The sequence below is a fragment of the Aphelocoma coerulescens genome, chromosome 5 (assembly GCF_041296385.1).
Source record: "Aphelocoma coerulescens isolate FSJ_1873_10779 chromosome 5, UR_Acoe_1.0, whole genome shotgun sequence".
NCBI classification, from domain to species: domain Eukaryota; kingdom Metazoa; phylum Chordata; class Aves; order Passeriformes; family Corvidae; genus Aphelocoma; species Aphelocoma coerulescens.
Genome location: NC_091019.1, coordinates 10,993,440 through 11,017,092, shown reverse-complemented (window position 1 = coordinate 11,017,092; position 23,653 = coordinate 10,993,440).

Below are 23,653 nucleotides of genomic sequence, written 5' to 3'. Positions count from 1 at the left end.
GGACCGCTCTGCCCGGGCCGCCCTGCCCGACTCGGCCCTCCCCGGACCGCTCTGCCCGGGCCGCCCTGCCCGACTCGGCCCTTCCGGACTCGGCCCTGCCCGGGCCGCCCTGCCCGGGCTGCCGTGTCCGACTCGGCCCTGCCCGGACCGCCGGCCTTTCTTGCCGCCGGGCGGGAACCTTGGGCTGCCCGGGCGCGGTCGCGGCACCTACACCCGCCCCACCAACTCCCCTCACACCTTCCTTCCTCCTCTCTTAAAAGCTGTAGTGCTTCTTGCCTGGTAGTTTTTCTAGGACCAGGTTAAATAACAGACTTCACTTAGGTGTGTCGGGAGTGGAACGTGGTGGGAGTAAGGACAGCAGTGCCCAAACGGAGGCTGGTCGCCTTTTCTTTAGTTTGTCTCAACACCTGCGCTCACGCTCCAGTGAGACCTGAGGAACCCTCACTCGGTGTTACCGGTGTATTGAGCGTGTTTTCTGCTCAAGTTTCCTGTTTAGCTCTGGCAGACCACCAGGAACATTGCGTGACTTTCCCCGTGTTCAGAGGCTAAAATGAAAGCCAAGAAAATAATAGAACTGCTAAGGTTGAAAAGACCTCTAAAATCACTAAGTCTAACCAGTAGCCCAGTTAGTAAAGACTGCTGTACACAAACCTCCTTGTTTTATAAACCTGGCCAAATCATGACTAAACTTAGTTATCAAGTCTAATAACCAGAGCAAGGTTATTAACACCAGCTTCTGAGTTTCCACAGCGCTGAGCGCAATGAACCCGATAAAGGCCCACACTCCCTTTATTAAATGTCATGATTCTGCTCAGTTTTGATCATCTGCATGCTTGTGTAACTTCTAAATAATGCTTCAACTTCTAATTTTTCCATCATACAAATCCTGTCTAAATAGTTTATCCTACTTTACGCAGTATTTTTAAAATATTACCCCTACTGTAGCTGATTAATTATTTTTTAACCAGAATATTTTAATACTGTCTGATTGATAGTATTATCAGTATTTTGTATTTCAGAGATCAGCATCCTGGCAGTTACAGGTAGATATAGAGATAGGTCTCTCCTTTGTGTGTCTGATCTAGAAGGGGATCTGATTTTCAGAGAATGAGTGTTTGAGCATTTTTAAAGTGTAGGTGACTTTCCTCTAGTACTGCTCAACACAGTCCTGTGATAGTAAAGGTAATTGGAATCCAGCATCCCGGGGGATAGGGATACACCGTACATTTGATTTTCACACATCTTTAGGGGACATTTCAGGTGCTGAAGCACATGCCTGTTGCCAGTTTACATTCTGGAATACTGGGCATGCCTGCAAGCTGCAATGAGTGTCCTGTCGATCCCATGCTGTGTCTGAAATTCCTCTGCAGATGCCCAAGCTACCCCAGGGCGTATAAATCGCCCAAGTCACACAGGGAACTCCCAGCCCCAGTGTCTATTTTTATTTAGGCAGTGCACCCAAATGGAGGTTTGTATTGTATGTATTATTCTGAGTATACGAAAATAGAATAACCATGGATCACACTGGGTAGACAGGACATGACTCTAAAGAGCTCTGCTGAAATATCCACATATGGTCTGTTGCATGATACTTTATTTGTCCCAGAAGAATTAAGATGATAGATGATAGCTGGGGTTTGAACTTGTGCATCAGGAAGGCCACTTTGAATATAAAGGGGGCAGTATGTGTTTTGTGAAACTACCGATGCAAAGAGGATGTAGTAGAGGAATGGCTTTCAGTGTTATTGGAATTATGAGATTTCTGTGGAAACAAGGTGGTTGTTTATAGTCCTGTCTGCAGTTCGTGAAGCCAGTTCAGAAACGGGGTGTGGATGGGGTTAAAGCAAGGGAGCCAGAGGTCCCTGCAGAGGCTGCCAGGACTGGTGTTCCCAGCGCTCCCAGTCTGGAGAGCCTCAGCCGCCCAGTGCCCTGGGGCAGCAGGTCTGCAGGGAGGGCTGCGAGCAGCACCTCGGGGACACCCCGGGGCAGGAACCAAAGGAGGTCACTACAACTGGCTGACGTGTGTGAGTCTGTGTATGTCTCTATAACATGGGGAAAGTCTTACTACCAGAGTAAGACTTAACTGCTGAAGGAAAAAGGAATTTTGGCTGGTACCCACTGCAAATTGTTTTGGTTTGCTTCTATAGGCAAACCAGAGAGAGAGGTGGAGTCGAAAGAAGTGACATTCTGTCCTGTGTGCTTTGAACGTGGTGACTGAAGAAAACAAAGTCCTTTAGGTGCCATGTCTTAAAAAACATTTTTTTTATGGAGGCTCTTTGAAATCAGCAGACAGCTTTTGAGCTCTTCTCCAATACAGAAGGGAAGTACAGACTCTATGGCGGTATAATTATTCCTCTTCAGAAACCCTCTTATTTATTTATTTATTTATTTATTTATTTATTTATTTATTTAATGGTTTTCTCTGTAGGAAAGATGAGAGCTGAGCTGTGTCTCCGGAAAGCTGTGTAAGGGCCGCTGGGAATTGCACCCCTTTTCCCTGTCGGTGCGATCCGTTTTGTGCTGAGTGCCCTCTGGAGGTCTTGGACACGCAGTGACCCGGGAGAGTCCCGGCTACCGCGACTGTGCCTGAGCTCTTCAGGACTCCTTTGCTTTAAAGGTTCTCCCTCTGTTTCTTTTTTCCTTTGGGAGAGGTATTCTAGCCAACCTAGACGAGCGGGACACAGTTAAATCAGCTTTTAGTTTAGGTCAGAATTACGGCATATGAGTTACTCAAAAAAAGGTAAAAAATCATTCAGATCCAAATAATTCATCTAAATTCTCAGTCAGCAAAACTAATCTGTTTTATATTTAGGAGCTTTGATTAGCTTTATCAATGTATTGAAGTGTGCTTCCTACTTATGTTTATAGTTTTTCCCTAGTTCTCGTTTGGGGTAAGGGGAAACTGCTAAAATACCCTTTAAGCTTCTTCTTGCAAGATATATCAGAGATCTCAGGGGAAGCCTGTTATCCTTATTTTTCCAGCCAAGTTCTGTAGCCAGAAGAACTCTGGATAACTTCAGTAAGTATAGCAACTTTTGGTGCTCATCTGGTTTTCTTGTAATCTCTAAATTCTCCACTTTTGTACACTTATTCCCCTAACTGTATCAGTTAAAATAAATACCTGCAGTTGCCCTGACCAGCATGCTATCTTCAGTCAAAATATGTATTAAAAATTCTGTGTTGAAGAAGCAAAATTCAATATTGCATTATTATTAATAATATTGGGTTTTGACATGGAGTTTTGCCTCTGAAAAGCATTTAGAAATGTATTTTTGTGGACTCTCCCTACACTTATTTTACTGTTAATGTAGCAGGTGTTTTTCTTAACCATTTTTAAGGAGAAATCCTAAGTTTAGAGGAAATGAGCACTCAATTATTTAAATTTCCTGAGATTAGAGGAAGAACACTTTGCCAAACAATGCCTCTTCACTTCAAAACCTCTCCCCATAAATTATGTTAGGAGATCTTATTAAAAGTCTTTAAAAATTTCCTATTAAAAATGGTTGATTGCAGTCCAGACCATCACAGCTTTTGTGCTTTCGGTGAAATACCACAGCTGTCGCAAAGAAATATATTGTGAGACAAAAGGTTTTGTTTCCCTAGTCATAAATTATTTTTGTGATATCTGAAGTAAGATAAAACTTTCACTTATGTTTGAGTGAAGGAAGATTCCAGTGATAACTTGTTCAAAAATCTATAAAAAGAATATAAGAATGTAGATCTAGATAGCAAATTAGAATCAGACTTCCTTTTTGTTTAAGGAAAGGAATTATTTCTGAAGTCAGTGAAGATTATAACCAGGGATAATAGCATAACTTTGCAAAGCACTGTGCCTTTATCTCAGTAGAACCTGAAGTTTAAGCTTTCAAGTCTGACCTTTGGGAACTCTACAACAGAAACCTTGAGTGTTGGGCAGTTTTTAAACCAACGTTAAACAGTAGAAAGTAGTCTGTTTACTAATTGTACTATATTATATTATGCTATAACTATAATACATTAGATTACAGTAAAACAAAAAAAAAATAGATCTTTTTTTATAATTAAAGAAGTATCAAACAAATTGGTTTTGACTATCTTTGTTTTTCTATTTGTGACCGAGTTTTTTGCTGCAGGATTCTGCAGCCCTTCAGAGGAGGGAGGGCTGTACATGCACTGAACAGACTGTGAAGTATTTGCTGTCAGGACTGAATTCTGTGTTTACCCAGTCAAGGAGTAGAAGCATATTCCAGGTATGACTTGTGTATGTAATGAAAATATGAAATTACAGCATATATACTAAAAATGATTTGTCAAAATCTTCTGCTAAATAATTTTGAATGAAAGATAAATTAGGACATTCACAATTTGCTCATCTATCACTGGTTTGTGGCTAAAGGTCAAATTTCTCAGCCTCCTCCCCTGCTCGTTATAGAGATTACTGAATAAAGAAATACAGTATGGGTGCTAGAACTCAGAATTTGAGACATTTTAGGTTACATATGGAAAAAATCAATATGCTTTTTCTAATTATCAATAACATTAATAACGAAGCCAGTTCTCTTTACGTGGTGCCACCTCAAGAGTTTACTGGAATTTGTTTATTTGTATATTAAATATATCAGGAGTATACAAACCAAAAATGGCCTTTTCTTCTGCTGTGCAATTTAGAGAATTGGAGTCTGCAGCCTTGATCCTTTAGTAAGATTCGTTACTGTAGCCCCCTACTTTTTTCCTTCTGAATGATTTTTCTTATAAATCAAAATTCATCTTCATAGTGCTTTTTTATGGCAACATGTGCTATGCACTCTGGGTCAAACTTACTCAGACTGAAAGAACTATGAAAATAAATATAAATCAAAATAATCAGCACTTGGGAATTATTTCCTTTGTGAGGATGAAGATATATATTCCATATCCCGTATACCTGGGGCAGGGACAAGGTGGGTCAGGTACTTGTGAGATCAGGAATTGATGCACACCAGTGTGGATGAGATGCCTGGAGCACACAGTTCCATACTGCTCCAGCCATTGCCAAAGGATGTGTGGGGCACATGGGGGTCAGGGGTGAGTACCTAAAACCTCTATACCCTTGTAGGATCTAGCTCTGTGTTCTCACTCATGCTGAATGGCCTTTTAAAAGTAATCCCACTGATGTCAGTGAGACTTTTCTGTAATAAAATGCTGTCTGACAAGAATATGGATATCAGAATCTGGCCCTGCTTGTACTAATTCCATTTTAATGAATACTTAAATGGAATTGTTATTAAAAAAGTCTATTTCCTAATATTCAATAAATCAAAACTATAAAATCAGTTTGCCAGTTGTTGCCAGTCTAGTCAAAGCCATTTTCTCTCATATTGAAAATAATAGTACATACTGTCTCCATTCAGGAGGGATTAATTGTAATACTTTTATCTGCTTCATAAGATTTATTTCTAATAATGAAGAGCAGAGAAAAGCAGGGGAGCTTTAAACATTCATTGTTTTTATTAAAGCACCATATATTCATGAGATGTTTCACAAACACGGAATTTGCTTAGCAGAAGCTTGCTTCTTGAATGAGCAACTTCAAACCAGAGTTTTAAAAAAGTGTTGTTAATTTCTCTGATCATATCCATTTAATTTTATAAGATGGAGCCTTGGGCACTATGTGATAATGCAGAGATACACATTAAACCTTGCTAAGATTTTGTAGGCTTGTCAGCTGAGGAGGATTATTGGAGCAGTGTTGTGGTGTGCTGCTGGGGGAGCTACCTGATATCAGTCCCCACTGTAGCAAAACAAAGTTGGATCTCTTAGGGTAAATGTTTTGGATTTGAGGTGGTTTCTCCCTATACATGGAAGAGGACTGATCTTCTTAACTTCCATGGTGACATCCACACCGAGGAGTGGGAAGTATGCTCATGATGCTGTTTGACTTCGTTGCACATTAACCAAAAAAAGAAACAAAAAGCAGTAAAGAAGGGCAAAAAAGAAACTGAATTCACATAAATCAATGATAAATGTGCTGTTGTATTGAAAAAGCCTGGCAGAAAAATTCTAGCAGAATATTATTTCCTTGGAATTTGCTAAATCTTTGATATCCAAATGTTTCACAAGGGTGGGGAGTGTTCAGTTCCCTCAGGATGTTCTTCTAGACAACAGTCCAGTTTTCTGATTTTATCCCTTTCCACATGCCAGGTTTCCAGAGTCTCTAACATTGATGCAGTCCTGTAGACACCCTGATGTGGGGCTAAGGATGCCAACTCCTCCATTGCTCTGCAGCAGCCTACCAAGTTGTTTTTATAAATTACGCATTTTCTCCAACCATAAATATTGTTCCTAAAAGGGATACTGAAATGAAGATAATATGGCTTTTCAGTAATAGGTCTTCTAATGTCAGCCATTCTGTTTAAACTGTTCCATTTTCAACAGAATTAAAGATCTACGCAGTATATTCTACCTCCTGCAGACTGCAGTTGTTAAAAGAAAATAAATCACTTAAACAGGGTCATGAGCAACAAAGGCCAATGTGGGTTCAAAGTTTACAGGTCTCTGCATTCATCAGGTAGAAATATGCTACATTTCACTATTTCATAAAATATCCTTTTATGAAAAAGCCATCAATCTTTGCATGGCCTACTAAAACTGATTTTTCAAATGAAAGAAATGAATGATGACACCAAATCAAAAAATCGTTTATGAGTTTATATTTTTGCAAGACCACCATGACTTTCACATACGTTTTCAATTTTGGTAAGGATGTGATTATCATGTGGATATGTTTTACTCCCACCATTTGTACTAAGGGATCTGTCAGAACTGTGTACCCTTCCTTGAGCAGTTCAGGATTTGTTCAGATTTTTTCATTAATCTATAGTGGTTTTTATCCAGTGATCGTTATCATTCCTGTACATTATCTACAGGTTTTCTGGGTTATATATAGATATGTATAAAATCACATCTATCATATGCAAGTTCACATTTAAACTAAAACTGCATTTAAATGACTTCGTTATTTCTCAAAGGTTTTTAACATTTCTGTGGAATGATTTTTGCATGATTTCTGTTGTGCACTCTACAAAACATCATCTTAAGTACAGATTTTTAGTTATACTGGTCTTTCCTTATCTTTGCCATGCTTCCTCCAGGAGTCTCCAAGCTCTTTAACCAAATGGACAATTTAGATACTTGAAAACAGTATTGTACATTTGTGTTTCAGATGTTGTAGAACTACAATATGGTGGTTTGAGGCAGGAACAATATATGAAATTACGTTATTTCTCATCTGATGATGACAATCAATATGGCTACCAACATGCTGCACTGGAATAAGGAAAAGTGATTTCTGTTCTGGTAAATGGTGTGGTCTCCCTTTGGGTCTACACAGAGCAAATGAGGTTTGGCCTTTCCAGGTCTCCAGTGAAAACAAATGAATAAAATTTATTAAGTATCAGTCTCATAAGAAGAAGAATGCATGGGGAAGTTAGTCCAAACTTCTGAGAAAGAACTTAATGCTTGGGTTTTTAAGAGGAGCATTTTTCTCCCTTTGCTGTGGAGTTAATTTTGGAAAAAAATTGTCATTCTTACACTGTTTTTTAGGCATTTCACTTTTTCTAGTTTATTTAGGAATTATCTTTTTAAACTATCTGTGATTCAGTGATGAAAATGTGAAGTTAAAGAATGTTCTGTGCTTCCTTTGTAACTGAGAAATTAGACTTTTTACTGAATAGTACATGCTATCTAAACATGTGTTAATTCCTATCAACTTTCTCTAGTCTCCATCCTAGGAAAAAAAAAGGAAAAAAATACAAACCCATGAAAAGAATGGAGTTTAGTTCTAATTCTTGGGAAAGCCTTTTTGCCAAGTCACGCACGGAGTGTTTGGTGTGGATTTGCACTGTGGCTGTCATTGCTTTCCTGCAGCCTGTGTTGTGGTGACAGGGCTCACACAGTCCTTTAACAGCCTGCTCCTGGGTGAGCAGGCTGTGAAACACAGCTGATGCCACCACCAAAGGCTCTGGAAAACTGCATACAGAGAAAACTTAAATCTTTCAATCAAGTGCACTTTACATTACAAACCAAATGTCTTCCCAAAACAAGATCTATCTTGTCTGATTAGGCTGAAAGGTAAACAAAACATTCTATTCATCTGGTGATGACCTTACAGAAAATGTTGCTGTTAGAGCAGGAAAGATAGGAAGTTCTGGATTTTAATTTTTTTTTTAAATGAATTTCAGAAGAATGGTACTTACAAGAAATTTGAGGGCTTCTGTCAATGTGCTCCTCAAAGTATCCCGAAAAAAATTCACAAAATTCTGTAACAGCTCCCTCAGGTGCCAAAATAATGCCCCAAAATCCACAAACTGGCTCAGGAGAGCTCAGTGCTCTTTGCCTTCACATCTCAGTACAGAATTCTGTGGTTCTTGCAGTCAAGGGCCTGTGGCTGATTCGTGCGTTACAAATGCTCAAAGTCGCTGCAAGGATCTGAGGCCGTGTGCATAAAGTGGAAAGAGCTCATAACCCTGCTTGAGAAGTTGTTCATCATTTAATGGATTCTCTACCTGAGGAAAAGCAGATCAAGAACTCGGCAGCTTTAGGTGTCAAAAAGGCAGTTTCCATTCTAAGTGGAATGGAAGCGTTATCTTAAAAGTATCTTAGAAGCACTTTCCCTCCCTTTGACCCATATAAAATCTGTGGAAACCTTATTAAAAGTCCAAGATATAGCAATATTTTTTCAAATGGCTAAGATAGTCAAATTCCATTCTGGTGACCGTCTACACTGTAAACACTGTGTGTAATCTTAAATTTGAAGAGGAAGTCTCCAAAGAAAACTTTATTAATGTGTTCTGTAAGTGCCTGCAGTTTTGCAAGTGCATTAGGATGGTCACACAGGAGTGTGTCATAATGTGTCATGTAGTTTGGTATGCTGCATCTGATCCTGGCTGTTGGGGGATCCCTTGGAGGATGATGGATGGAGCTCCAAAACAGCCTGTCAGAACAACTTTTCCAGGGAAGGCAGGGTAAGAGGAGTGGAAAGATTCTTCATTGTCTCTTCTCAGCCACTGTTTGACATGCCATGAAATGTAAGCATAATTTCCTTCTCTAATAGAACACTGAATGTTTTTATAATCTGTCATTGATTACCAAAGTGTAATCGTAAGAGGTCTGTAGCTGACCCATTGAATCACACTGTTTTTATAGTGTTTTCAATTACAATTTTATTAAAGAGTGAAAGATGTTCTGTGAGGAGTATTGAGAGACACCCATTCCAAAATGAGTGGGAAACTTGTCTTTGCAATGTTTTAAATTCCTCTTCCAACCCTAGTAAAGCCAGGGATTCCACTAGTTAATTATGTGCTGTTACACTTCAGTTTCATTAGAAGTCAGGTATAATACAAACTAAATACTGAGTGCCTGTTTTCTCTATATCTTTCATTGTTTAATATGCCTTTGCTGAATACCCCTTGGCCAACAATGGTCCTCTTCATAACTGTCTCTGCTCATGAAGAGATCTTTTCAGACTTCTAATCATTTGTCCCAGACTCTGCCCCTTTTTGTGCTACAGGGCCCATAAGTTGTCTCAAAGCTAAGGTTTTGAAGGATATACCCCTCTCTAAGGTACCAGAAGTGCAGCATGCTACCATTGTGTGAAACTCTCACAAGAGAGCAGAGGTATCCCTAAGCCAGGGCAGCTTTCTGTTGCTGAAGAATCCATCTCTCACTAGGAGCTACACTACCATTGTTGTTCTCCCTTGCTCTTTAATTCTAAAAGCACAGTGATACGTGATATGTATTTCTCCTGCTCTGTCCTCAAGGACATACTAATGTGCTGCTGGGTTAGAAATACTTTCTTTAAAAGTACTCAAACGCTGGAAAGCTGTTTTTTCAGGATAGCTGCAACCTGAGAACATCTTTTCTTAGGGAAAAGAACAGTTCAGAAACTTCTTAACCATTTAAATGCACTGCCAGGTTTTGTAATTAAACTTTTTTTTGAAGTTACAAGAAATATAATTATATGAGCTATGTATTTCAAATAAATAATGTATAATTATATTTTTTCTTTATTTTCTGTAGAGTAAATTTTTATGATAAATCTCATTTTTTGAAAGAGCTGTATCTTGCTTCCATCACTTGGGCATAGGCACTACTCTTGATATTGTTATTTTTTTTTAATTTACTGTATCCTGTTGTCCTTCTTGCCTTAGAAATATCTTCAGGAAACCATGAGGATCATGGAATCAGACAATCACAAAATTATCTTCAAGGAAGCTTTGCTTACTTGTTGCTGCTGCTGAACTCGATATTGTTCATAGCAAGGCTAGATGTTGAGGAGTGCTACTGGACATTTTCAGAAGTTTATTTCCAATTGACATTTTCCCTTCAAAGCTCATGTTCCTGATATTAACTTAGCATTCTGGAAAGTGAGTGTTTTTCACTGAATAACCATGGTGAGAGGTCATTTGCACTGGTGAGTAGCTTTAAATGTAAACAACATGAAAAGGGATGTTCTTGCAAACTCAGAACTCTGCGTTCAAAGAGAACTTTAATAGAAAGAGCTTTTTAAAATTTTTTTTTTACTCCTGTTAGCATTTGGCTGGATTTTCTGTTGGTTGTCTAGTGTATTGGTGGAGTTTTACATTTGGTCTCCCACTTTCCAAATCATCAAGAAAACTCTCTGCTTAAAGAGCAATTACAGGGCTGTGCATGTTCAGTCACCCGGTGGGTTTGAACAAAAGTCATCAGTTATGTCGCAGCGTGTGTTAGTTTTGTAAGTGTCGTGTGAAGGCTGACAGAGATCACATTTCTGTGTTTTGCTGCTCAGTCCAGCCCATAACCTCCAGAGGTAATGGATCTCTGCAGAACCTCTCTGGAGCAGGTCACCAAACAGTGCAGGATTTCGAGAGCTGATGCACTTTTATTGCTACAATATCCTTGTCATGGAGGTGATGGGGTTTGGATTGTGGTTTCGGGTATCAGTGTGGTTTTGCATCTAAGGTTGAGCCTTTTTGGTAAGCTGGATACATTTTTTTTTTTTTAAGAGCTTTTTCTTTTGTTTTTAGAGATGAATTGTTTCCAAGTAATAGGCTTCTGAGTGCACAGATTCATAAATGCTGTAGTGGAAGACTAAATGCCTGTTTGTGCAGAACAGCTGGATTCCAGCACTGGCAGTGCTGTTACAGAGGTCTCCAGGTCTGAGAAACCCCTGTGAGAAGCATGAGGAATTTATCAGAGCATGGCTCAATCACAAATTACCTGAGTTTGTTGAAGAGAGTGACACCTACAGCCAGCCACAACCCTGGGCCAACCACAGATTGATCATGCTGTTGGCAAAGTTGCATTTTCTCTGAAGGTATCTTGTGAGAACTGTGGTTGCTGTGTTTTACTCTTGGAACTTACAAGTGCTTGCTAAATGGACTGGGTCTCTGACCACTGAAGCCCCAATATAGCATTATAAAAAACAGAATAATTCAGCCAACTGGATGAAATCCCCTAAAATGTCTGCTTATTAGTAAAAAAATTCACATAGTTATTTTCCCCCCTTTCTAAAAAAGGAACATGATAGAAGCCTGGGATTTACAGGAAAGTTTTGAGTCCTGGAATGTGTGTTTTATTACATGTATGTGCTACAGCTTTTTATGCATGCATTTCTCTATTCATTTCTAGTGCAGCAGAGGGCAAGTCTTGCCCCACTCTTACAGTTAAAGCAATTCAATTCCAATCTCACCAGTGATATTCAGGTTTCCTCAGAGCTGTCCTCTGACAGCTGTGGGATTTACATTTGCATGGATGTTCTGGCATGATTTGGGAGTGATACCAGGGTTTGCAGCAAGGCACTGTGCTAAGTAATCACAGTCTTCCATGGTTCCTTGGTCCCACTGAAGTCCAAGCTTAGCTGCCATTGCCAGAAGCCCTGGCCTTCCCACCAGGAGATGAACCCCTGAATTAAATCCAGCATTTCACCAATGACCTCTGATTTTGAAGGCTTCCTCTTTGCTGTCTTTTGCATGGATTTCCAGATGCAGTAGCCACATTATCCTGACAAAATTTTATTGTCATATCTGTGCTTTGTTTGTTGCAAAGTGGAGGAGCTGAGCCTCAAGGGCTGTGCTGGGTGTGCAAGTCTCCAGGCTATTCAGCAGGAAGAAAATCATGAAGGATGCATAGTTCTTTCACTGAGAATAAACATTAATGATAGCCCTGAAACACCTGTGTTAACAGTTTAAACTGGAATATGACAAAATTTGAAGGGTTGGGATCTGGACCCAAATACTTGGAGGTTTTGGGGGTTTTTTAAATTTTTTAAAAAATATTTTTGTTGATTTTTTTTTTCTGTGGAATATAGTACGGTGAGGCCTATAAAACTGGCTTCCCTACTTTCTTGTTAAATGTGCATGTTAAGGGTTTTTAGTGGCACTGAGTCTATTTTATGTGTTCTTTAGAAAATAAGACATGAGGACTTTTAAAAGCTGTTGTTTTTCTTGACTTCACCTTCATTAATCTTATTTAGGTTCTGTAAGAGGCTATTTTGTGAGCTCCACCGATGGGTAATGTTTTCTTTTCCAAAGTTCATGATTCTTCTATTCAAATCACTAATTTTCACTGTTACACTCCAGTGGTTTAGTGCTTCCCAGGCCTCCAGGAATGAGTTTAATTAGCAATGCTGAATAAATTCTGAGACATGATTCATCTTTCTTGTCACTCAGATCTAAGTAACAAAATTGCAATTTAAAGATGTACTTAAAAGGCCTGTGAGAATGGCTTCTTCTGTACAGCTGGGAAAAGACTCAGATGTAAATTTGGAAAAGAGGATTTTACCTGTCTGCTTGTTTTCAATTTAGCTAAAAGACACAGGATTCAGTCATATGTCCTTGAAGTCACTGGTATATTGTTTTAAAAATACTGAGCTATGAGCAGTACTTGGCACATACATTCCAAATTAAATCTCTGCATTAGGGCTTTTTTTAGATGAAGTAATTGACTTGACAAATTTCAAAACTGTCCTAGATTTAATGTGATTTAATTTGTCTCCATATTTTTATATTTTGGACTGAAAATACATGAGGGGAAATTTCATTCTCCAGTGATCCTAACTGTTGCAGTGCAGAGATCCAAATTTTTCCATGTCCTTTTCTCTGGAGCAAGAGAAGGTGTATTTCTGAGACATAGTGTCACGAAGGGAAAACAGGGAATGCAGGAAGGGAAAGGAGTGAACTCAGGAAAGTGATGTTTATATTTAAACCCTTGTTCTGGCATGTCCCAGTAGGCTGTGCCTGCAGCACAGGGAGCAATAGGATTTTGCCATGCTCTATCTCCTTCTGTGCACAAGGATCAGAGCATTTTACACCATCAGTGGATGACAACTCTTCCTCAAAACACCTTTGGGAAGACTTAAATGCAGTTTTCCAGCATTTACAAAAACTGATCAAAAGAGTAACTTTCCCTAGGAGAGCCGTAAGCCAAATGAGGCTGAACTGCCTAAATCCCAGGTTTAATTCTGAGACTACTTTCTCTACTCCAGCACATGGAGCACTGTGAATAAAAAATATGGATTGTTTAGCACCTTTCCTATGTAGGCACAAAGAACTTAAGGACAAATTGTGGCCGTAGCCAGTTCCCTGGATTTTGTCAGATTCAGACAGATCCCGAATGTTATTTTAATGTAACCTTAAAAGAGCCCCCATGCTATTAATTTTGTATTTATTGCAGTTACACTGACCCTAATGAATTTTTAAAAATTAATTTGACAGATGTCACAAATATTTTCAATGCAGTTTGACATCATTAAATATAACCTTTCCTAGAAAAGAAGTTCTATGAAGTGAGTGTATGGTGAGTGCCAGTGCTGGATTCTGGAAAGTCATGGCTGTCACATATGACTTAGAACACAAAATGTTAGGGAATGATGTTTATGGGGCAACATCACAAGGTTCTCCCTCCCATGTCTCATCGGTACATCTCACCTAGAAGGACAAACTCCTCTATAAGGGAATCTGTTTATTACTTTAGCATTTAGATATTGTGTATAGTTGATTATGCCTTCAGAACCAAATTGAGTGACCTTAGGAACTTTTTTCCAGATTTTTAAGTTTTTCTTTTTGTTTGCTCTCATGTAAGAGCCAAGAGGGCTAAACAAAGCCTCTGAAAAGGAAGGGTTATTCCACTTCCTTGGAGACATAATCTTGTTTTATGTGAAGCTTGCACATTTTGTTTGCACCTGGTGGACCTAGTTCTGCTTGGAAGAATGACAAAGAATAAATCGTAATAATCATAAAGAATCATAATTCTTTACCTTGTATGTGAACTTGTGGAGCAGTACAAATACATAATTATAAGCCAGGCCATCAGAAATATAAAATGAGTGATTTGAGGACTGGATTCTACTGGATTTCAATACTTTATAAACTTTAGAGCATTGGTAGGGTCCCCAACTGGAATATAAATAAAGCAAACCCTTCCAGAGGTTTATAGGACTGTACTTGGTCCTCTCTTACTGCCCTAATTTATGATTGTTGGAAATTCACAAGCTGTGAAATGTGTTGGTCACAGAGCTGATGGCAATAACTTCAGAATATGAATGAGAGCATCTGGGTTGCTATTTACCTTTGTTTCACAAAGTCAGCTTTTTATCTTTGCATCATTTAACCCCAGAAATATGGCTGGGTTAGACAGGCATATGGAGCCTTCTATGGAACAGAAGATTTGCTTTCTGTAACTTCACTAGTTTATCTGTGAAAAAAATCTACCTTTTGCTTTACCACCACCATGCTGTTCCTCTATGAGAATACCAAACAAATAAATGTAAATAAAAAGAAGCAGTAGCTTTCCTCTGTAAAAGAAAAAAGGTGCTGAGACTCAGAAATCCTTTATTTTATGTTCACTTTATTGTGGCTTGGATAAGGTGAAGGCCCAGGCAACAAGCCTGCATGGCACTCAAATCTCATTTAAACCCCACTTTTCAGACTTTCATTAGTGCATATAGATTTTTTTTGGCTGTAGTTACAGATTAATTTCTCTGTGCCTAACTTTGATGCCTTGGAGTTCCAGTTTCCATATCTGTCAAAGGGTGGAGAGACTGTAAAGCTTTCTCAAGTATCTGTCAATTGTCATGAGGTTTTCTTGGGCAGAAAATTATAGTATTGAGTCTTACTATTGTTCACCAAAAATGAAAATCTACTGGAGATGGTTACTGTGTGCTAACACTTCTTTTGTGTTTGATGTCCAGAATTTTGAGACTAAATCAGGGATACCTCAGTGTAATTTAATGGTCTGTGCTATGTGGGAATTCAAATGAGGTAATGACTCTGGCTACTTCGAATCTATGCCCCAGTAAGTGGGTTTTTTACCAGAGAAAGAGGAAACCTTAACTTCTATGGCAATTGGTGTATCTGAATCAAGGCACTGATACTTTGTCATATCCAAATCAGGATCATTCTTTTATTGTGTTATGACTGGATATTATTTGTGTTGAATCCCCTTGCTTGACTTGACGTGTATTTATGGATACCATTTTGACTGCTCGAGTACTACTTTTACTGCTCACGGCCTCCAGGCCTCTTGGTACAACACATGTTAAGGACTGGCCAGCTCTGAAGAAATGTACTGGGGACAAAAAAATGTAGAAATAGGATTTTCTTGAAAGAGTGAAGGAGTTTTGCATTCAGTGAGACATGAAACTCTTTCCTTTCACTTCCAGATGGGTCCAGTCTCATGGCCAGCAAAGGAAACAGCTTTCTTCTTCCTTTCTAAGCAGCAAGAGTTTTACAGCCATGAAGCTGTGGTGAGCCAGGGCCTGAAAGCCTTAGATCAAAGGAGGTAAGTAGTGAGCTTGGTTCACCTCTGGTCCCTTAAACTAGGTTTGATCAAGCTGGAGAGAGGTCTTGGACTAGATCATGCAAAGAATTTGGTGAGTGCAAATGGTGTCAGCAGATTGGCAGGTCCTGGTGGGGTAATCAAGAGATAGGACAACACAATTTGTCCTTTAGTGTTTGAGAGGTTAAAGATAAGGCTAAACATTGTCTCCTGCCTTGAAGAACTTCCTCTAAGCATGAATGCAGAGGTAACCCACCAGCTGTGTTGTGCTGCAAGCTGCCCTTCTACTGGGAATGTCCAGCACTGTCCTTGGGGGTGGCTTTTCACAGGTGACCACTCCAGGTCTCTGCTTTGTGGATAAAATTTTCAGAAATGAAGAGGAAGGAGGGAGCTGGTGCAGCCTGGAACTCCTCATTCTTTCACTTCAAGCAAGTCAGTTGTTCTGTGTTGACTTCAGACCAAACATAAAGAATTCCAGAAAGAGAGCTCATTACTTGTTTAGTGTCTCTAACACAGTTTGAAAGCTTATTTACAGAGGTGTCAGTTTGATATTGATACTTCATCATGCTAAAATGGCAATGAGTTCCCTTAGAAAACTAGTCTTCCTCTCATGCATATTTTCTCTCTCTCTCTCTGGTCAAGGTTTCTTTATTTTGCAGTCTTGTTTTGAGGTTTTGGGTCAAGCCACGGGCAGGCGCTACCTTTCTGGAGTTCAGATGTTGAAAAGCTCTTAGATAAATGATGTGAGAGGAACTCTACAAATATGTTCAAGTGTCCTGAGTGGCAGATGGTTTTGAAGAAGGTATGACATTAAAGACCATAGGCAGTGCTGAGTCCAGCATTTGTTCTCTCCAAGCAGAGTGTAGATATCATGTGATATGTCATTGTTTTATCATGCTTGACGTGATGTGGAGATAGTTGAAATACCTTTGAAATGTGCTGATAAGGATGTTTGTAGTATATATATGTATATATATGTATATATACACTTATGTCTTAACCTTTTTGAAAAGATCAATTGACAGTATTCTGTAGTTGTTTTCCCCACCCTGTAAGTGGTTACAGTTCTACCTTCTTTTCTTGGTTGACAAATTTTTTGTGAGTTTTTCTGAGCTGTCACAGGACATCATGCTCCAGTGGCCTATAATAAACACCTTATTATTAATATATTTCATTAAATTTGCTGAATTCCTCTTCTTCTACATGTTGAGACTTTAATTCTAGATAGGCTTCACAGCTTATGTTCATGATCACAGCATACCTTTTCCAACCAGGGTACACTTCTTTTTTAGGGCTTCTGTTTTCAAGAACTTTAAAAATTAGTATTTTACTCAGCTGGTGGTTGGGTGATTCTAACTCAGTGTTTCATTACTCCGTTACATCTTTATTTCCTCTGCTGAATGCTAGAACTGGATTTGCAGAGAAATTCATCCAAGATTCTCTGTCATTTACTGTATGATTAAGCTTCTAATAAACTTAGGTAATGCATTTCCAGTTTGGATCCCTGTTCATTTATTTTATCACTGAAAGGAAGAATCCACAAGAGAGGTTCGGGTTCATGTCAGTGTTTTCTTCTTCTAAGGTTTCCACAGCCCGCTTGGTGGTCCCTGACCATCACTAATGGTTCAAGAGTATTTCCAAACCCAGTGACCTTAGCTAGTTCCAAAAAAATCCATTCTAGAGCCTGGAGTCCCATTGTGCCTCCACTGGTGGAAGAGTGGTGGATACCATGCTGAGTCCCAGCCTTTTTCCTTAGTGCAATATCTGTAAAAACAAATGCAATCTAAGCAAAAATTAGAATAATTTGGATACCATTGCCAACTTAATTTCTCCTGATTTGGCTGGTCTGCTTGCAACCGTGAAGAAGCTTGGCTAATACTCTTGCAAATACTGTATTCTGGAAACTTTCTCTTTCTTTCTGGAAACTTTTTCTGGTTATATGATACCAAATGGGCAAGCAAAAGTGATTAATTGTACACAACTACAATGCCAGCTTTTCCCCCCGGCCTATTTTAAAAAATCCTCATGTTGCCAGTCATGGAGTCAGTTTCAATTCTAAGAAGATGCAGTTTTTATTCATTAAATTCATGGTGACATTTACTGGGCAATGGGAATTTTGTGATCAGAACTTTCAAGTTTTAAATTCTTTCCCAGTCAGATCCAAAATGCAGCTGTGGGTTTCTCACAGTGAGGACCGAGCAAACAGTAAGGTCCCAGTGAAAACAATAACCATGGTGTGATGCAGTATATCTTGATATTTTGCATAGTAGCTTTCATAAATATTGAAGGATTTTGTCTGCAGTTTATAAATAACTTTTGTTCAACAACAGCTGCAGCAGAGAGGCTCAGATTATGCAACTGCTTTAGAAGAGCCTGGACTAAACTAACCCAGTTGTAATCAGGTTGAAAATTTGTTACCTGGGAGTTGAGAAATGAGCCTGAAAGAGGCAGGAAATTGCTTCAGAGCAGTAACTGAGATCCAAATAATCGAGTTGCAGTGGACGGGAGCTGAGCCTGAGAGAGGACTGGGGTATTGAACATTGCATTGGCAGGGATGGGAGCCCAGGGCCTGTGGTTCATCAGAGCTGACAGGAGGTGCCACTGCAGCCAGCTGGGATTACCAGCCACAGCAGGCAAGGGTGATTTGTCAGGGTGCAGGGTGGGAGACAGGGGAACCCAAGTCCAACTGCATGATTTCAGAGCTGTAAATCTGCGAGCACTTTCGGAAAAGAATGTCTCTACTTACAATTAGATTTGTGCAAATAAGAAAATTGTGATGTCTCATCACCAACCTCATGCTTTTGGAGACACCTGTGTTTAGTTTACTGCAGATGTAAAAAAAAAAAAAAAAAGTAAAAAAGAAGTAAAATTTTCAATTCCTCCCTGTGAATTTGTTTAGATTAAAAATGAGCAGGCTTTGTATGTAAAGGAAAGGTACAGTCTACCTAAGTTAGAGCTGTGATGAATTATTATCAGAAAGGTTATTTTTATCTCTAGTGGTTGATCTACAAATGGCAAATCCTGTCTTGGAGAAAGTAGTTTATCATGGGCCATAAAGCTGGAATAGCAGTGCTACATTCAGAGTCATGGTTTTATCTTAAAGGGACTTTTTCTTATGATTTGGCTTTATAGGAATACTCACAGATGTAAGAATAGTTCACAGAAATTAGAACACCAAGTGTAAGCTGTATTTTCATATATGGTGCTGGTGACACAGACATAAAACAACATTTAAAGAGAAGTATTTGAGACTTCAGATTGCAGAGTTATACATTACACAAACTTTTTTTTGGATTCTGAATGTTTTTCTCTTGTCACAGCTGCTGAGTTCACACTATGGTGAACTGAATGTGTTTCTGAATTAACCACAGTAGCATTTATTAGGCTATGTATAAGGATTTGGCCTGTTCTTTCAGAAAGTTCCTCAAATACCTTGAGAAGTTGTGTTTTACTTTAAAAACAGGAAGGAACTCATACATATGACTACAACATCTTTTAAAATCCAAGCTGTTCATAGATAGATGATCTTTATCCATTCAGGACTTACCTGGGTTAGTTTCAAAGGATCAGCTTCTGTCTGTGTTACTCAAAGGGCTGTATGACTAAGGTTCAAATTAGATGTTTGGGAATGCAGTGTGTTGTGCACATCTCCAACCCACTCCCAGTGTATTTGGGCTAAGAATAAAGGTTGTAGATCCTCTTAAAACACATTTTGGAGTGTTTTCCTCAAAATGTGTGCAGTTCCAGACTGTAAACTGTTTAGACGGCCTTTCAGACTTTATTTGCAAATCATAGAGAGTACAGCAGAAACAGCTATACACAATCACTGAGTTATTCATGTGCATATTTACTAAACAATACTACCTAAAGCAGAGAGATTAGGAGTTTAATTTGGAAAGATATTTGTCCTGCAGCACACTTCGTCCAGTACACCCAGCAGAGGCACAGAAACAGGGCATGGCAGATAACAGCTGCCTTTGGTGTCCCCAGAAAACACTGGGACTACAAAAGAAGTTAGTGCTACTTCTCTGGAAACAAAAGATGTACCCTGGAAGAAAATGCCTGTGAAATAAAAATAACAAAAATAGCTTAAAATATTCTTAGGAAATGTTGGGCCAGTTCCACAAAGATGTAAGTAAACGGAGCTTTGAAAACACGCAGAGCTGTTTATCAGTGGAGAGATTTTCCAAATGGCATAACTGCAGTCAGTCCTTGCTGTGATGGTACAAAATCCTCTCTCTGCAACATCATACTCTTCAAGTGAGTTTGGAACATGGTCAGACTGATTTGAAAATACGTCTTAAATACCTGCTTCAATATGTTATAATTGGCATGTCACCTGGTTGCTTTCAGTCTATTAATAACAAACTTTCCATCAAAACAACTTTTATTTTAGAGGAAACGAACAGAGCAAGAACCCATATCGTTTCCACAGGAGGTGTAGCTATGATCTTCTCTGAATCCCAGGAGACCAGAATGTTCCTCCTACCAAAGTGAAAGTTCTGCACACAGCATGAAAAGGAAAAGCAGCCACCCAGGTCACTGATACCTGTTAACTGTAGAGTGAATTTTTTTAATTGCTCCGTTTTCTTCAGAGAAAGAGGCACTAAAGAAGTTTTGCTAAAAGGTTGCATGTGAACAGTTATGCTAAGCTTGAAGGGTGAAACCATTTAACAGGCAAAATAAACAGGTAAGTATAGAACAAGTAAAACAGCAAACAATTGTAATACCAGGAGAACATGCTATAAAAGAATTATGCACATATACAAAGGATTTATCACTTACAGCTTGCTTTGACTTGGATCCAAGTGAATATACCATTCCCATCTGAATCTTTCTGTTTAGCTTTGTTTCAAATTCCCTTTTCCAAGCCCTGAATAGTGTATTTGAGATGGCTAGTTTGTTAATATTTTATCATGGGAGCTAAAATAAATTCTGATCCCTTCCTGTGATGTGAAGATTGTACATATTTTTAAAAGATCAACTTTTTGCACGTAGCTTTTCTGTATTTTCTATTCAATGGACAGTGTGATTAAATGCTCAAAAGAATATCTTCACTGAACCAACACTTTAGTTTCTTATTGGTTGGGCTGGAAATCTTTCATATGGTGCTTACTGAGATCAGCTTTATCTCTGTGTTGATCAGTAGGCCATCTCTTAAAACTGAAATACTGGGCTGGCTGATAACTGCAATCCTGTTTTTTAACTTTGATAACTCTTTTAAACTCCAGAGCTGAAGAAGCTGGAGAATCTCTTGCACACTGCAAAGATTATTTGCAAGATTAAGTTGACCATATATACCTTGTCTTAAAAAGTTTTATATTCTCCTGCTGAAATATTGAGGAGGTAGTGAGGACTTGTTCTAACATATGTTTGTTGAATAATTTTTAGGAGACAAAATTACAGTCAATGAGAAACATACTGATTTTTTTAATTTTTTTTTTAATTTAAGCCTTTAACCAATGAGGATGTATGCCCTGAATTTCAGAGAATTTTTAAGTAACAGGTTGTTAAAATATACAACTTTGAAAACAAAATCAATTTCAAAATCTCTTCAGCTCTGTCTACATCCATTTTTTTTCTCACTTCTCTTCCTATGCTACCAATATGAAAGAGTATTTGGTGGCAAAAAAGGAATCCAAACTCTGATATAATCCAGAAGGAAATTCTAGCAGAGATCCCTGGTAGAAATTAAAGCTCTGATGATATGGCTGGCTGCCCAGTACTTCCAAAGAGCTGTACAAAGCAGATACAAAGAAATCAGCATAAAGACCATCTTTCTGTAATTCCCATGTTTCTAAGAGTACTGAGGTTAATAATTAAAAAAACCCAACAGTAAAAAATTCCACGAAATATTTTCATTGTTGTTTCCTCCTGAATTTAGGAAAATGGTCAGCCCCACCTAAGCAGTTCTAGATGAACCTGCTTGAGCAGGAGGCTGGACCAGATCCCCTCCATGATGTCCCTTCCAAGATCAACCATCCTGACATTCTATGAAAACCAGAATATTACTGGGATGCGAGTTGAAATGTTCTGTATATAAAAACAGTCACTCAATAAAATTTGTTCATTTTTTACTATTGTTGTAATTCACTTGCCCAATAAACATGTACTATCATTTTATATTTGAACACGTAGTGGAAACTTACTCAAAACAAAGCTGTTAGTTCAGCCTTCCAAAATAAAGAGGTGGGTTTGTTTGTTTTTAAAAATGCGTTTATAAATGGCTATAAAGTATGAAAAAGTCATTGGCCCAGGGTGTGTCTGATGCTGTGTCTGTGCCTCTCCAGTGCTGAGCTGTAGACCAAACACTTGAGTCCTGAGCACTTTGAGTTTTTAGTAAATACTGATCAAAAAAGCAAGGGGGAAAACAGCAGAAAAAGACTAATACATTTATTTTCAGGAAATTGTCTGACCTTGGTTGTGCTAATTCCTAGTTCCAGGAGAAAAACATTTTATTCTTTGATTCTAGTCCTTCACTTTGAAGATTACTGTTATTTGCACACATCAGTCTTTGTTCACTTATTGATACACATGTAAGGTAAAGTTCTTTTTCCTTCAGTATTTCTAAATCCCAATTGTCTAACCTTCCACATTCTCATTAAAAGGCTTTGCATGATTTTTTTCCATGGAAGTTCCAGCTTAGGCTGGATGGCTCATCTAAGGCAGGGGCTTATTTTGATTTTGGCATGTAAAATTTAACAAACACATCATAATTTAGTTAACTGTTTTTAAAGAGATTCAAGATTTTGAATGGATGTGCTTAAATTCCTGAGCTGCTGATATCATTGCTGATACCAGGTGAAATTACTTAAGCTGTGAGGAAGGCCTTTGAATTCAGAGGCTGAGTAAGAGACCAGAATTTAGCTTTTTGACAGGGGAAAGGAGCGTTAAAACATGCCCACACTGGGATGGCAGCACAAGCAGTGTAATAACCACAGCTTCTTACAGCAGCATGTGCAGAGCTGTAAATCTGGTGGTGGAAGGCTCAGCAAGGGCTGTGAATTTGAACACTTCTCTGAATTAACTGGAGCAGGGGAGGGATGCAGGCGGTCATGAACCTGTCTCTGTTTCTCCTTGCCGCCTCAGAGTCTCCCAGAGTAAGTACTCTGGGACAAGCTCTCCCTTTGTCTCAGTTTTCATTTGTTGGGGGAATAAAGGTAAAACTTTGTTGAACTCTCAGTCTCAGGTGGGTAATACTTTCCTTTCCTTTTCCTTGTTTGAGAGGGATTTTTTTAATTTAAGGAAGGCATTTGTTCCTCTCCTAAAATGCCAAATGGTTTTCAGGGATGAAGGTGGGGAAAAAAAAGAAGTTGTCCCTACTGCACTAAAGGGTTTTTTCCCCTGAGCATCCCAAAGGCAGGAGACAAAATACAGCAGTTCTTTCTTCAAAAAAACAAATGCTGACTCTCAGCAGAGCATGATCTTGGCTTCATCAGTCAGGAGACTACAAGGAACAGCATGAGACTCACACAAACAATCACACACACTTCCACACATGCTCTGTGCTTACCTCCCCACACCTAAAATTGGCTGCAAAACTTTGTTCAGTTCCCTGATTGTTTTTTTAACATTTCTAAGAACATTTCTGTTCAGCTTGTAGGACTTCTGTAAAGGTGATTCAGTTTTGTGAACAGTGAGTGCTTAAATTAATGCAAAATTAAACAAAAAAAGGTTTTTTACAGTGATGTATTTTCACTCTGCTATTGCTCAACAAAGTGAAATGAGGACTCAGCCTCTGTAGTGATATGTAGTATTTACTTAGTGTCAGATGTAGGTGTGGCTATTAGGGAAAATCGTTGCAACTTATTTTTTCTTTTACAAAGTGCAATTAAGAGTGTAATTAATTTAGACTGAGATTTCTTCAAAGCTGCTCATCATT